The sequence below is a fragment of the Scyliorhinus canicula genome, chromosome 8, assembly GCF_902713615.1.
Source record: "Scyliorhinus canicula chromosome 8, sScyCan1.1, whole genome shotgun sequence".
Lineage (NCBI taxonomy): Eukaryota > Metazoa > Chordata > Chondrichthyes > Carcharhiniformes > Scyliorhinidae > Scyliorhinus > Scyliorhinus canicula.
In genome coordinates, this window is record NC_052153.1 from 164,401,537 (window position 1) to 164,418,742 (window position 17,206).

The 17,206-nt window shown below is 44.0% G+C and overlaps 1 protein-coding gene across 2 annotated transcripts in view; it reads right to left on the reverse strand.

Annotated features, from left to right (window-relative positions):
• Positions 1 to 10,884, reverse strand: part of erbin (erbb2 interacting protein) — a 328,567-nt gene extending 317,683 nt beyond the window's left edge. The window contains exon 1 of one of the 2 annotated variants that reach the window (XM_038805630.1): positions 10,042 to 10,884. The gene's annotated coding sequence lies outside the window, so the exon portion shown is untranslated. The remainder of the gene's footprint in view (positions 1 to 10,041) is intronic. The other variant, XM_038805631.1, reaches the window with a different exon arrangement.
• Positions 10,885 to 17,206: the final 6,322 nt, after the last annotated feature.

Here is a 17,206-nt window from a genome sequence, read left to right on the forward strand (position 1 = left end):
GGCATTATGTAAACTGTGCCCCACTAAAAGTGCCCAACATTTCCAGTATTCCTTCAGAGATTCCACTTGCTTCAAAGAAAATCAGAACCATTACAAATGCAAGTCTTAAAATAGGTCTGTAGATTTTTCATATGGTTTCCATTTCTCAAAAACCAAAGTAGGAGAATTCTGCAGCGTTGGCTAACATTACTGAAGAGTTAGTCATGTTACTTTCCACCAGACTATTGTCAAAAACCACCAACATCGTTTTACCCCCGACAAATCTTCTGACACAGCAGTTGATATAATATAAAATAACGAAAGGTTGCAATGAAAGTGCAAAACATGTTTTACTTTGTAGCCTTCAACCAAGAATTTGCCATCAGCACACTTTAAATTGGAAAATGATGTTAATGCTGTCGGTACCTCTTATACACAGATAAACTGAATCAGTAGATTTATAGAAGAAATTTAGGTTGGGGCGGCACGGTGGTTAGCACCGCTGCCTCACGGCACCGAGGACCCGGGTTCAATCCGGCCCCGGGCCACTGCCCGTGTGGAGTTTGCACATTCTCCCAGTGTCTGCATGGGTCTCACCCCCATACTCAAAAGACGTGCGGAATAGGTGGATTCCCCCTTAATTAAGGGGGAAAAAAATTGGGCACTTCTAATTTTAAAAGCTTTCACCGAGGGCAGCATGGTGGCACAGTGGTTAGCATTGCTGCCTCACGGCGCCACGGTCCCAGGTTCGATCCCGGCTCTGGGTCACTGTCCATGTGAAGTTTGCACATTCTCAGTGTTTGCGTGGGTTTTGCCCCCACAACCCAAAGATGTGCAGGGTAGGTGGATTGGCCACGTCAAATTGCCCCTTAATTGGAAAAATGAATTGGGTACTCCAAATGTCTTTTTTAAAAAAGCTTCCACTGAATAAGGGGTGTCCAAACTGCAAGCCATGTGCTAATGCCAAAACACACCTCCACAACCCCACAGATACCAGCATTTCAACTCCCAAAGCACAGATAACTGTTCTTCCTTTTTACTCGTGTTTCTTATTCAATGGCCTGCACCATTTAAAACTTTGTAATTTGCGAGGTATGGGGAGGGCCATCCTTAGTACTGCTCCTCAATGATAGATAAGCTTTAAATTAGCACACAGAAAGGTCTGTTAGTGCCAAGAACGTGAAATATATGCAGACCAATGAGCAAAAATGAAAAATCATATGTGGCCCCAAGGAATCTATGGTATGCAACGATGTAATATATGAGAATTAGAAGCTTAGGCGTGCAGTTGAGTATCATTTCAATTGAAAATGTGTTAGAAATTCAATGCTTTTGTGATATCCAAATACCGACTCAATGAAAAGAAGTAAATTTGTTAGAAGGACACAATGCAGACTACATTTCAGAAATATGCTCTAAAAGCTGGTCGATGGACAAATTACTTAAATATTAAATTTCATGGGGAGAAAAGCTTCAAGTAATTCAGTGTTTATCACCAACTAGATTTGGAATTATTAATAACAGCTTTTCATGGACACAGGAAGTCTCCTGAACTGGATGGAATGAAAATGCACTTTAGTATTCATTTCTAAACTGTAATTTCTCCCAGGTACAGCAATCCTTTCCTGCTTCTCTTAAATTTATAAAAGATCAAGACTAAACTAGTAATAAATTCAGGGTCTATTATGAGGAGCAGAGAATGAAGAGAAAATAACTTGCATGCAGATTTAGCCAATATCAGAAATCCTGCTAATATCGATCCCGGCCCACTGTCCGTGTGTGTCAATGCATCTGCGTGGGTCTCACCCCTACAACCCAAAAAGATGTGCAGGGTAGGTGGATTGGCCACGCTAAATTGCCCCTTAATTGGAAACTCTAATTTTTTTCTTTTTTAAAAAGAACTCCTGCTAATGATTATCTGCAAATAAATTCACAAACAGGCACACCAAAAACATCAGTTAATCAAGGAATTTTCATATATCTTTTAATTACTAAATATTTGCTTGCAAGCCAAGGCTAACAGTAAAGAACACACACATTTGAACAGAACCAACTCTAAAGTCACCCAAATTTCTCCTATAAATCTTCACCCAGAGATCTTCCTGTGTATTCATGTTTAAAACATAGAACAGACAGTGCAGAAGGAGGCCATTCAGCCCATCGAGTCTGCACTGACCCACTTAAGCCCTCACTTCCACCCTGTCCCCGTAACCCAATTTAGCTTAGTCATAGAATTTCTCAAACAAAGGTACACTGCTCAGACCAAAATACAAGTGTTACCGATTTGTTGTTCAAAGTGTGAAGCGTGAAAGCCAAACAAACAAATTTCCCTCTGTGAAAATAAGAATCGCACTCAAAACCTTCAAATGATCATTCAACATAGTCACAAAATTTAAATAACTTTGTAACTTTTGTTCCTCCTAAAGAATGGCTCGCAAGCTAATTGGTGCCATGTCAAACATAGTCAAGAAACCTTGCAGTTACATAAAACGTGACCACACACTGTAGAAAGAGATTGCACAGCGAAGAAAGCTTCCTATGCTGGATGGATAGTTGGAATCCTGAATCCTTGAGCAGCCTATCACTTAAAGCCACTCACTTGCTCTACAGGGAATTTGTTCCAAATCTCAACAAGGATGTGGCATTTTATAGCCAATAGAAGTAAATTAATATCATAGCAAATAGACAATTAGACTATGATTGAGTAATAGCAGGGATGTGCCCTTTGTGCCACTGAAAGGCTTTAAAATAACTTGACTAAAAGAAAACAGGATATACATTGTTTCGCCCATATATTTTAATCAGTCTGCATTCTGTGAATGTTGGGAAAGAACACACCAAGAATCTCGGCATATAAAGACTAAATCCTTTAAAAACAAAATCAAAACTGCATTATTGAGAGGATTAGAAAAAATAAATCGGGGAGGCACTGGAAAAAATGAACAGTAAATTGAAACAAACTAACAAGACCGAATCTGACTGTCACGAGAGTTGATGAGCTGTAACTGCATCGATCAAATTCAGAGGATCTTTGCCCTGGGTTAAACCATCAGGTTTATGAGCTGGAAGGCACAATATGATATTCACAAGCTGAACTGTAGGATCAAGAGAATTACAGAAGAAATAATGCAAGCCTGATCGGGTTTCATCAAAGCATTGCAGGCAGTAATCCTCGTGAATTTCTCATTAAAATTCAACTATTGGGCACTGTGGTTAATATGGAACTGGAAATTACATACTGGCACACAATGCAGTCAGATCCTGATACTGTCCACTTAGTACATACAACAGGACTCGACTTCTAAAGTACTTCATTGGCTAGAAAGTGTTTAGACAACGGAGGTCACGAAAGGTGCTCCATGCAATTCCTTCCTTCTAAATAATATGCTTACAAATGCCCAAATAATCCAATAAACCACAAACAGGAAAGGGATATTTTGCACAAAGGAAAAAGGCGACACGTTTTCTTCCAAAAAGCCAGCACGTGCACAATGGGCCTTCTACCATGCAGCATTTGTGGATCTCACATCCAGGGAGCATTTTAGCAAGTCGAAACAATTTATTTTAAAAAAGTGTGTTTGATCAAATCCAGCACGTTCCATATTTAACTAGCTCAAATTTAACAATTTGGAACCACCATTGTGCTCCATGAATAATCGCATCTTGGGGTGGGGCGCCGGGAAAGGAAACAAAATGTAGGGCATACCACCGGTTTGAAATTGTGATGTTCTGTTCCACCAAATTTACTTCAAAGCAGTGCTCAAGTCTCAATTTTCAAGCACCTCTACAAACTCCAATTTAGTCTTTCTGTCATTGTTGTGCGGCACGGTAGCACAGTGGTTAGCACTGTTGCTTCACAGCGCCAGGGTCCCAGGCTCTCCCTCTGTGTACCCGAGCAGGTACCGGAATGTCAGTGCAGTGTTAATGTGAGTCTACTTGTGACAATAAAGATTATTAAAACCTCAAGTCCAGAGTTTCACTATATCTAGTGCTGCAATGCTACTCTGGTTCCTCATTCACCAAAGTGTTACATAGACTAATGCAACTTAACCTCAGATTTAAATTCAAATTTCACCAAGTAGATAATAATAATAGCTTATTGTCGCAAGTAGGCTTCAATGAAGTTACTGTGAAAAGCCCCTAGTCGCCACATTCTGGCGCCTGCTTGGGGAGGTCGGTACAGAAATTGAACCCGCGCTGCTGCCTTGTTCTCCATTACAAGCCAGCTGTTTATCCCACTGTGCTAAACCAGCTCCATATAATTCTAGTGAAATAGTCAATAATTCTACTCACTTTTGTGATTTGACATGTGAAATGTCAAACACTTTCAACACTTCCCCACTCTTCATCCAGGGTACATCCACCATTTTGATGCTTTCAATGTGCAGTACCTTATCCATACTAAATGTGCAACATTTCATTTTTTTTTAAAAGACATAATTTCATTTTATTAGGCGGAATATGAATCTGGGCAATATACATTTAGTTGCAGAATCCAAATCACTGCACCAGATAGCTCACAGAACAAATACAAAACAAAATACTACAGATGCTGGAAATTTAAAAACAACAGAAAATGCTGGAAAAACTAAACAAGTCTGGCAGCTTCTGTGGCGATAGAAACAGACTTAGTGTCTCAAGGCTGTATGACTCTTCTCCAGAGTTAAAGAGACGGAGAAAAGATGAGGAGAAATATGATGGATTTTAAACTATTTGAGAGAGGCAGGAGTAGCCACTAGAGCACACCTGGCCATGCATCAGGACGACATCTCGTCTTCAACTAAATGACTTTAAAAAGAATGCTCACCTTAAAAGGGATTAAACTTATTTTCATTTTGCCACATGTACTATATTGCATTAGATACAACACATGTTGTTGCAATGAAAAAGAGTAAAAAGTATCTTGTTAAAACTCCAGGAACAGTGCTTCAGGATAGATCTTTTATCATGAAAGATTGCTCATTTGCTTAATACCTTGAGATGTGTGATCGCTTTACAACTGGTGGTTGGTATGCTGTCATTTTTGGCTATATTAATGTTAGAGATTTGAAGGGGCAATGTCGTACACATGGACAATCAAATGATCAACCACTTTGGTTACTGAAGCCCAATTTCCTATTGGTACAAATTTAATCCGAAATGAAAAGAATTTCAGAGCTGACCACACTTACAAAACAATAGAACAAAACAGCCACACAATGATCTTTAGGATGTTTCCTTTTGTGTGGGTATTTGATGTTAAAGTATTAAGTGTCTTCTACAGTCTACATTTTAGACTTCTCATCTTGATTGTACCTTCATTCGTAAAACAAAATGTGTACAATTCTAAAGTAAATAGATAATCTAATAATGTGGCTACTTGACAACATCCAAGGCAGCTACGCGAGACAAATCAGATAACTGAGAAAAAAAAAGCCAAAAATGCTTGTATGTTTTGCTTCACATGACGTCAATTAAGCGGGATGCTTCGTCCTGGATGGCGTCTCGGCTCCCGAGTGTTATTGGATTTGCAAGCGGGAGCTATTCTATCACACTTCTGACTTATACCTAGTTGATGTTGGAAAGTCATAGCAAGTAAATCACTCGTATTGAATTTTCATTCTTGTCCTGTAGGGCTGATTTAGCAGGGGCTGGTTTAGCTCTCTGGGCTAAATCGCTGGCTTTTAAAGCAGACCAGGGCAGGCCAGCAGCACGGTTCAATTCCCGTACAAGCCTCCCCGGACAGGCGCCGGAATGTGGCGACTAGGGGCTTTTCACAGTAACTTCATTGAAGCCTACTCGTGACAATAAGCGATTTTCATTTCATTGTAGCCACAGTATTTATGCAGCTGGTCCAGTTAAGTTACTCATCAATAGTAACCCACAGGATGTTGATGATGGGGGAGATCCAGCAGTGGTAATGCCATTGAATTTCAGGGAAGGCAGTGAGACACTTTTTTTTTCCGGAGACTGTCATTACCTGCCATTTGTGTGCTGCTCACATTACTTGCCTCTGATCAGCTCCAGCCCAGATGTTGTTGAGTTGCTTGGTGCATGTGATCACAGACAGCTTCAGTATCTGAGTTGCCTTGATTCAAACTGAATAACATGCACACACCAGTGTGCATCACCATCTCTGACATTACAATAGTGGGAATGAAGCAGCTGAAGATAGCTGGGCCTACGATACTGTCCTGTGGAACTCTTGCAGTCATGTCCTTGGGCGAGATGATTAACCTCCAACAGCCATAATCAAGACAGGTACAACTTCAAATTTTATTAGGGCACCCTAATAACATATTTGGACCAAGAGGTCTGGAGCCAAGTGGTCCTGATGGTACCCAAACAGAGCATCAGTAAGCAAGTTATTGCTGAATAAATGACATTTGATAACACTGTTGACAACCCATTCCATCACTTTGCTGATGACTGAAAATAGACTGCTGAGATGATAACTGACGGGACTAAATTTGTCCTGCGTTTTGTGCAGAGGGCATATCTGGACAATTTTCCACTTTGCTGGAAAGATGCCAGTAATGCAGCTGCACTCAAAACAGCTTGGTTAATTCTGAAGAACAGGGCTTCAGTTATTGTCAGTCTAACTACAACTGTGCTTTTCTATTCCCTTTTCCCAATAGCATTTACAATATTTTTAGAAAACTTGCATTCCCCTCCATAGCCTGCACAAGTCTACATTTAGGTATAATAAACTCTTAAGAACCTTCAAATGCAAACGGGTTCGCCTGGACTTAACTGGCTAAAGTCATGAAGCTGTTGCAGCCCTTTTGCTGTTTGGCCCAATTGGATTTTTAACAACAAAACTATTACTTTTACAGGTTAGTTCTTTATTGTCAATCTACAAATTACCATGTTTATTCAATTCAATAATTTGCCATAGTGGGTTTTAAACTCGTACCCTCTGGATTGATCATCTAATACTCAATCCAATAGCTGATCATATCTTACTAGAGTCAATCTAGCTCTTTTGATATTCATTGGGATATACTATGACATGATTGAACCGTTCAGCATATTAACTTAAAACTTGCCTGGCTCAGGTACAGTATCAAACTGTTCTGTCTGCCCTGAAAATCTGGCTGTTCAAACCTTCCATTGTCAGACATGTTATAATAAGCCAGCTTGACCCTGAAGAAATCAGTTATCTTTACTCCAGAGATGATCATTTTTAGACAACCAAGTCCTAATTAAGCAAACAGGAAGCATGGAAAAATATCATCCCTCTTTATACAGTGCAACAAGTAGGTGGTGTGGGTCTTCAGCAACAACTACCTGGGTTAATATAACCCAATCACTGCAGGCATCACCCCTGGGTACATGACTGCTTTATATCTGACTAACACTTTACAGCAGCAGTCATTGCAAACCTTAGACCTTCTTTCATCAGACATCTGTCTTTTGGAAGACCTTCTGAATACCTCAATTCACTGAGAAATGTCATATTCTAAATGCCCCAAATCTAATGCAACATACAAAAATCACCAAATCAAAGAGGTAATTTGGACCATTACAGTGTTGCTTCGTAAAGATCTATTCAATTCATCTCATTCTCCTTTTTCTCCATAGTTCTGCATTTTATTTTTAGCTATGAGAAGAGGTTGAATAAACTCGGATTATTTTCGTTGGAAAGGCAGAGGTGGAGGGGAGACCTGATTGAGGTCAACAAGATTACGAGAGGCATAAACAGGGTGAATAGTCAGAAGCTTTTTCCCAGGCTGGAAGACTCAATTACAAGGGGGCACAGGTTCAAGATGAGAAGGGCAAAGTTTTGGGGAGATGTGCGGGGAAAATGTTTCACGCAGATGTTGGTGGGTGCCTGGAACACATTGCCAGTGGAGATAGAGGAGGCAGGCACGATAGCAACATTTAAGATACATCTTGACAGATACCTGAATGGGCGGGGAATGGAGGATACAGGTCATTTGGGCAATAAGTAGTAGGTCTAAATAAGGAATCTGGATCGCCGCAGGCCAATGTGCCTGTCTCTGTGCTGTAATGTTCTTTGTTATTATATACATACAATTACTTTGAAAACGTTATTATTGAATCTGTCTCCACCATTCTTTAAGGCAGTACAGTTCAAATCATAACAAGCTGCATTAAACTATGCATCTCTCCACTGGTTACTTTGTCAAATATCTTAAGTTGGTTCCATATGGCATCTACCATGTCCATTAAGACGAATCATTATTTCTGATGGCACATAAGTCACACCAGATCCCCAAGTGGATCTGCAAAAATATCTGAAAAGATGCGCAATGTCTTCAAAAATACTTAGCAATCCCACGGCTTGATATAGACATTGAACAGTGAATAACCATATCTCACTCTTTTTGAAGGAAGGATCCCATCTATCCTAAAAAAAAATCCAGAACCCAGGTTTGCACTTTGGATCTCTCATGATCAGGAATGGAGCTCAGCTTCATTTAAGAAGAAATACATTTCTGATGCTTCCCTCCACTGGACCAACAGAGATCGCAAAAGATCATCTTTTTTTAAAAAAAGAAATCTACAACACCTGTATGCTTTTATAAAGCAGCATTTCCACTGCTCTGTACATTCACTATATAGAAGAGGAGGTCAGAATCTGTAAATCTGGGGGTTGGAGGGGGCGCCGAGAAATCAGATTCCAAATCTATTAGTTTTGCCCTTCCCCTTTAATGCCTTCCAAAAAAATGAGTAATATTTTCAGCAGCATCAGTACCTTTGGCAAGTCATACAGAGTGTCTTTAATTTAAAGAGTCCTAAACAATATTGCTGAGGCAAGTGGTTGTGGGTAGCATCCCTCCATCTAAACCATTAATTCTGGTTCGGGTGTGCACCCCAGGTGCATTGATAACACAGGGTTTACAGGTTAGGTATCAACCTGTAAATCCTTCGAGCACATGCCAACGGCGGGCGATAACAACAAGAGATATTCCTGGTCAGCCACATGATGAAAAGAACATTGGAGCCTCTACCATCCATAACTCCAGATTACAACATGTAAAAGTGCACATTTGTCACAGCAATTCAGACGTTGAATGAACCAGACACACTACCAACAAAGAACATTGCAACCCCTCACCACCCACACTGCCACCCCCACCCATCTGACATCAGCAGCCATCATTCTGAAAGGCAAATTATGGTAACTTGTACGCGCACTTCTCCCAGATTCAATTTTAGTACTTGTCCAAAGCATAACTCTGGCAGTTTTGCATAAGACCAAAATTGAGGCAAACATGATTCAGTAATGAAAGTATTGATAGCTTCACATTTCAGTGAACTATTAACCATAGAGCTCCAAAGTTCTACTTGGAGTTGAACTCTAAGGTACTGCAACTCAAAACAAAAGACCTTCAAAAAAAATACTTAACACTCTGCCAAGTACTGCTATGACAGACAGCGGCTTAATTTTTGATGTCAGACTACTTGGGTAACCTTGAGATCAACACAACAGTGTACATATATCTTTTGCAGTGATCCTCTGTGAATAAATATACATTTTTTTTGTTGAGGCAGACACAAAGATTGACTTAGTGTGAATATTCTCAACGTTAGATTTTTTGGAGGGTAAGGAAACGAGGTCAGGAATTCGTCAGAAATGGAGATGGGGGGGGGGGGGGGGGAATCAGGTTAACATTTGCTTCCCGTCATCCAAAAGATGCTAACTGCCTCTTTCTATTAAGCCAATTATCCGAGTAAGTAAATAGGGGACACTTATCTTTTAACGTCGTTACTGTGAACATACCAGTGTTGATGCAATAGCTGCTCCGGTTCAGGCCCTTAAGTTAAACAAAGGGATCTCTGTGCGATACGATTAGACCTTGAACTGGTTCAGGTTTCAAACACCTCAAACAAAAAAAAAACCTTAAAACTTCCTTTTCTGCTTTCCGAATGCACAAAACTTACTTTGCCATTTAGATTACTGTGTTTTGGGGCTTTAAAAATATAGCCGGATGGGATCCGCGTTCATTAAATGGTCTCAAAGCAGGGGGAAATAGGAAGGGGGGCTGGGCCTTCCCTCAGAAAGGCGAACAGAAATCAAGACGAAAATAAAATTTCAAACACAAGCCATTTTACCTTCACTCGCCACTGATCCAGACAACCCGCTCCTTCATCGGCTTTCAACTTTTAATAAAAACAACACAATCCACACAGGTCGGGTCCGGCAGGGGGGGGTTAACGTGGAGTTTGTGGAAAGACCAAAACAATTGCCCCCCCCCAAAAATGGAAACTCGTAAGTTTTTTTTGCAACCAAGTGTCCCGATGCAGTTAGTCCAATTAAATCTTCACAATGCCTTTGTGCCGAAGTTTTTTCAAGTTATTTTCTTCCTCCCCCCCCCCCCCCCTTATGATGTAACCAAGTCTTCTTTTCTGTCGGCTTAAAAAGTAACTTTCTGTCCCTTCGCCGAACTTAAAGGTTCTGTTCCTCGTATAAAAAAATAATTTAAAATGGAGTAAAACACGACCGGGGGGGGGGGGGGGGTACCAAGTCCTTTCAAACCAGGGAACGGCGGGCAATAATCCACAGCATTCCCAAGACGCAAGAAGTAAAAAGACTTGCAACAGGAGAGAACAAAAATGTCCCCTGTTGTAGTTTCACCTTCAGGAAGGAGCTGCTGCGGTTCCTCCTACTCCCGCAGCTTTTTAATATCCCCCCTTCCTCTTGCCTCCTTTCTTTACAGTAAGAATGCCGCACCCAAAGCCATCCGAAATGAATGTCTTCCCCCCCCTCTCTCTCTGCTAACGATGCAGACAGTATCAGCGGCGCATCGCTCCAGATCCAACTCCCTAGAGCTCCGCGGCAAATAATTAAAGAGGAGGTGGTGGAGACAAGGAGAAGCCGCCGCCGCCACCAACCAACCGCTGCGTCTTCAGCAGACAAGAGCACACTGACCGAGATGTGTGTGTATTTTGTGGGGGGGGGGGGGGTAAAAGTGAAGCAGGGACAGATACACCGACAGAGGTGAAGCAACAGCGCCCGGCTTTCCCCAGCGGCCACAATGTAACGAGCGGCTACAATTGTAACGAGCGGCCGGCGCTCTGATTGACACTTCAGACAGCCACAGTCCCCCCCACCCCCCTCCCCGGATCAGCACCCAGCCCCAATCCTGCTCCTGGGTACGGAGAGGGCGGGACTTCCTCCCACCTTCTGCCTTTGAAGTTTCATTTTTTTCCTCTCCTCCAACGTAGTTTTTATTTTCTCTCTGGGTTGGGAAGGGAGGTTTTATTCATATTTTTCTCCCTCCCTTTCGTTTTGCGCCAAGGACCCGCTTTAAATGTTGACGCTTCGGAAAGGGGCCAGCCTGTGCCGATTAAAGTCACTCTCGTTGTGTGTTTCCCAAGCTCTTCTTCCCACCTACTAATTCTGGTAATTCCCAAAGCAGACTCATCCACGAAAGCCGCTTTACTTTCGTACAAATGTTTTTTTTTAAAGAATCGCACGACACTTGCAAATCCCTGAGTCTTTATGAAGCGAAGCCCGCGTTGGGGCAGGCGGCACGGTGCCCGACTGAGAACTGTGTGTGTGTGGCACAGACGGCATTGGAAGCTGCCGTCGAGCAGACTGAGCGCCATTCTGCTCTGATCAGACTCACTGTCTGACTCGGCGGCCACATCCCGGTTCACTGGATCATTGCCAAATGCGGTTCGCTTTATAATCGCAATTCCAAACTCGCTATGCCCCACTAAAAATAGAAAAGTGCTAAATGTGTTTTACACCGTGAACGAGGGGAGAGAGAGAGAAGTTTTGCTGGTGGACGGGTTTAATCGGCCCCTGCGAATTTTATCGTCGGTCGTTCAAATGACACATAAAAAAATTAAACATATCTATAAAAGCGGTTAATTAGAGTTCTGATGAGCTGTAACCCGAGATATTTATCGTTTCTATTCACAGATTCTGCCTCGTCTACCGTGTTGTGGAATCTTTTTTTTGTCTCACACTCTGTATAAAATGTTAACATACACAAAGTGAATTTGAGTGGAAGAAATTATATTACTCAGCAGTTCATGTCAAACTGATCCTCATCGGCTTTGCGATGAAGGGCAACGAACATCTATGAGAAAGAAGATAGTTGCTTGGAATTGACCGCGCTCAGTTAGCCGCTATCATTCCCTTGTATGAACTGTGTTGTGATCCACTCTTAAGACTGTCACAGTATGGGGCTGTGTGTTTCCCTTCCAGAGGGCGAGGGAATGTAAAACTCGCTGTGCCGCACCATTTCTGAGGCCAATTGCTTTTGAGACAACATAAATGATCCCGTTTCTTCCCCGTCTTGGGCAGGATTTGTCTTCACATCTGAGACACCGGTGCAACCCTCCCTTCCTGAATACTTTCTTATCCGGGTCCTGCGTAAGCTTCTTACAATCGCACCATCTCAAATCTGCATCAAACAATCCACGCGCCTCTTGTCTTGACTCTGCGCCATTGCGTTCCAGCAAGTTTTTAACCTCCCATTTTAATTTGGCTGAGGCTGAGGAGGGGGCGGTAATTCTGTAAATCAAAACTTTTCAAAGAGAATTGTCTGCTGATACGTCATTGCATGCCCCCCCCCCCCCCCATTTTATATGCATCGATGCTATAAAACTACATTCGGTGAGGATTTCATGTTTTATAAATATATACGGCGGCACCTTAGCAAGTTGTCCCACGGTAAAGTTTTTTCCCCCACAATGATCTGATAGCAATTAGAAAAGTTGAGATCAGGTAACCTGAGTCTAAATTGGACTTGGGTCTGTGATGGTCTATAATGAGGGCAATGCTGGCAAGGCAGATTTAAGAACTCAGCGACCAACTTAAATGAGTGTGCCACCACCGTCACAGATTTCATCAGCAAATGTGTGGATGACTGTATGCCAAAAAAAGCAGCACGTACGTTCGCCAACCGGAAAACATGGCTCAATCGCAAGATTGACTCTCTACTGAAGGACAGATCTGAGGCATTCAAGTCAGGCGACCTTGACCTATTCGAGAAATCCAGATATGACCTCCGCAAAGCCATCCGAGATGCCAAGAGAGAATATCAGACAAAGCTAGAGTCACAGACTAGCAATACAGACTCTTGCCGTTTGTGGCAAAGCCTAAACAACATAACGGACTACAAAGCAAAGCTGAGCAGTATCTCCAGCAGCAGCGCACCCCTCCCTGATGAACTCAATGCATTCTATGCTCGGTTCAAGCAGGAAACCAATGATCCACTGTCAAGTGCCCAGGCAGCCCATAACACACCCATTCCCACCATCACAGCTTCCAAAGTCAGATCGGCTTTCCTGAAAGTGAACCCTCGGAAGGCAACGGGTCCAGACGGGATCCCTGGTTGTGCACTCAGAGCCTGCGCGGACCAGCTGGCAAATGTGTTCACAGACATCTTTAACCTGTCCCTACTCTGCTAATGAGGTCCCCACTGCTTCAAGAAGACCACCATCATACGGTGCCAAAGAAGAACCAGGCAATGTGCCTCAATGACTACCGTCCGGTGGCCCTGACTTCAGTTGTAACAAAATGCTTCGAGAGGTTGGTCATGAAGTGCATCATCTCCATACTCCCAGAACGCCCTGATCCACTGCAATTCGCATACCACCGCAACCGGTCCACAGCAGATGCCATCTCCCTGGCCCTACACTCATCCCTAGAGCATCTCGACAACAAGGACTCCTACGGGCAGCACGGTAGCATTGTGGATAGCACAATTGCTTCACAGCTCCAGGGTCCCAGGTTTGATTCCAGCTTGTGTCACTGTCTGTGCGGAGTCTGCACATCCTCCCCGTGTGTGCATGGGTTTCCTCTGGGTGCTCCGGTTTCCTCCCACAGTCCAAAGATGTGCAGGTTAGGTGGATTGGCCATGATAAATTGCCCTTAGTGTCCAAAATTGCCCTTAGTGTTGGGTGGGGTTACTGGGTTATGGGGATAGGGTGGAGGTGTTGACCTCAGGTAGGGTGCTCTTTCTAAGAGCCGGTGCAGACTGGATGGGCTGAATGGCCTCCTTCTGCACTGTAAATTCTATGATCTACATCAGACTCCTATTTATTGACTACAGCTCCACCTTCAACACCATAATCCCAGACAAGCACATATCAAAGCTCCAACCTAGGACTTGACCCCTCACTCTGCAACTGGATCCTCAACATTCTAGTTGGTCATTGAGTTTAGAAAGCAAAGTACTGTGCACACGCCTGTCAGCATCAACGGGGCCGAGGTGGAGATGGTTAGCAGTTTCAAATTCTTAGGGGTACACATCTCCAAAAATCTGTCCTGGTCCACCCACGTCAACGCTACCACCAAAAAAGCACAACAGAGCCTATACTTCCTCAGGAAACTAAGGAAATTCGGCATGTCCACATTAATCTTACCAACTTTTACAGAGGCACCATAGAAAGCATCGAATCTGGCAACATCACAGCCTGGAATGGCAACTGCTCGGCCCAAGACCGCAAGAAACTTCAAAGAGTCGTGACAACAGCCCAGTCCATCACACAAATCTGCCTCCCATCCATTGACTCCATCTACACCTCCCGGTGCCTGGGGCAAGCGGGCAGCATAATCAAAGATCCCTCCCACTCGGCTTACTCACTCTTCCAACTTCTTCCATCGGGCAGGAGATACAAAAATTTGAGAACACGCACAAACAGCTTCTTCCCCGCTGTTACCAGACTCCTAAACGACCCTGTTATGGACTGACCTCATTAATACTACACCCCTGTATGCTTCACCCGATACTGGTATTATGTAGTTACATTGTGTACCTTGTGTTGCCCTGTTATGTATTTTCTTGTATTTCCTTTTCTTTTCATGTACTTCATGATCTGTTGAGCTGCTCGCAGAAAAATACTTTTCACTGTACCTTGGTACGCGTGACAATAAACAAATCCATCCAACAAATCCATTTTATTTCCATCCCCAGTACTTCCTCCAAAGAAGATGGTCACAGGCTTCCTCCTTAAACCATTGCCACCCTTGTGGTGGTGATAATGTCTTCATAGTGGTGTTAGATAGGACAATTCTAGAATCTGAACCCAGTAGCAAAGGACGGGAGGATATGCCCAAAGCAGGCTAGTGTAGAAGTTGGAGGTATTCTCGAAGGCATGGTATTTGCTCTTGTGTGTGCCTCCGATCGATGTGATGCTTGAAGTGGTTAGTCTGCTGTTCACCTTTTGCCGATTGCCCTCACAGTTGGCCAGCAGTTTAGCAAATGCGAAAAGAGAATTGCACGCATTAGCCTTTCCCGCCAGCGCACAGCCCCTTTAACAGCAAGCCCCATGTAGCACCTCCCCATGGTGACATATGCAGGGAGAATGTTTCCCCTTATTTGGAGGGGGAGGGAGGGGGGGGGGGGAGTCTAGAACCAGGAGAAAGTGTCAAAATAAGAAGTAGGCCACTCAGTACTGACATGAGAAGGAGTGTCTTCACTCAGAGAGCTCTACCCTCGGAGGGCTATGGAAGCCTGATCTTTGAATACATTCAAGACGGAGTTTGATAGATTTCTAGATATTAAAGACATCAAGACATATGGGGATAATGCAGGTAGATGGCGTTGAGGTAGAAGATTAGTCATAATCTACTTAAATGATGGAACAGGGTCAAGTGGCGGAATGACCTATTCCCGCTTCTATGTTTCTAGACGTAAACTGGGAACTTTGTGGACTCAAGGTAATGGAGACCTGGCCTCCAGACACACAGCATACATGCCCAATGGCATCTGGTTATGCCCTAGTGTCCACGAGCCAGACCCTCAACTGTGGGTAAATAGCCCCACTGCCGTGTGGGTGCCTTGGAAGAGAAGAAGGCTAAGGGAGTACACCCAGACTGAAAATGCAGAATGGAGTCACAGAGGCAGTAAGCTGGCATCTATCAGGCAGCTTTCCGTCAACTCCTGCAGCAGAGCTGGTACCTTTGGACAATACTAGCAATGCCAAAAGGGGGATCCTGATGCTTGGCAAACTCAGGGTCTCCACACTATTTGTCCATGTCTGCATTCTGGAGGGATCACCCCAGATTCATGTTTGCATTACATTGGAAGACACAGTTACTGATCATATGCTCTCACATGATTAGCATAGAACAGGAGCGCCAGTGGTTACTTCTGATGGTGGGAGAGTACATTATGTCATTGGATAGCTACTGCCCACCTCAAGCTGGGCAGCCCCCTGTCAGGGGCTGTCCCATCATGCTTGCTTGCTGCATTGGGCTAGGAGCTTAGACAGTCATCTCTCAAGAGGTGGTTTGCTAATCTATACACCAGGCATGATAACATGCAGACTCTGCACAGACAGTGACCGAGCAGGGAATCGAACCTGGGACCCTGGTGCTGTGAAGCCACGGTGCTATCTACTTGTGCTACCGTGCTGCCCAGGGGCAGGATGCTCTGTTTGGGAGAGTATGTTCTCCCACCAGAAATGAATCGCCTGTGATTTGCGCTCGTGCTGGGAGCACTAATCCAGAAGTGATTCATATTCCCTTGCCATGAAAATTTATGCATGGCGGGGATTGCGAGGTATTCACTCACTAATCCCGTTATCAGGCCACCATTTTGAGAAGGCAGCCCAATAGCGAGGTTTAGTGGCTAGGCCCCCCCTCCCCGATCCACAACGCCATTCCGCCCCCCCCTCCCCCATCACCACAACCATCATCACCGTGGGATTTTCTGGGTCACAACCCTTCCACAGTACGAGGATGACCCACCCCTCCACCAGAGACCTCCATAAGAGAGACCCCCAATTACAGAGACCCCCACCAGAAACCCCCCAATTACAGAGACCCCACCAGAGACCTCCCAATTACAGAGACACACAACAATGACCCCCCCAATTAGAGACCCTAACCAGAGACCTCCCCAATTGCAGACGCCCCACCAAAGACTCCCCAATTACAGAGGGACCCACCAGTGAATCCCAATTACAAGGATCCCCACCAGAGATGCCCCATGAGAGAGATCCATGCGTAGAAGTTCCTCCATAATAGAGGCCCCTGCCTGGAATCCCCCCATAAGAGGGAGCCCTTTCTGGAACCCCTCCCCCCCCTTCCCCATGAGAGAGACCCTTGCCTGGAAGCCCCCATGAGAGAGGCCTTTGCTTGGAAGCCTCCCATGAGAGAGACCCCTGTATGGAAGCCCCCCATTAGAGACACCCCTTCCTGGAAGCCCCCATGAGAGGGACCCCTGTTTGGAAGCCCTCCATGAGAGAGACCCTTGCCTTTAAACCCCCTATGAGAGAGACCCCTGCTTGGAAGCCCTCCATGAAAGAGACCCTT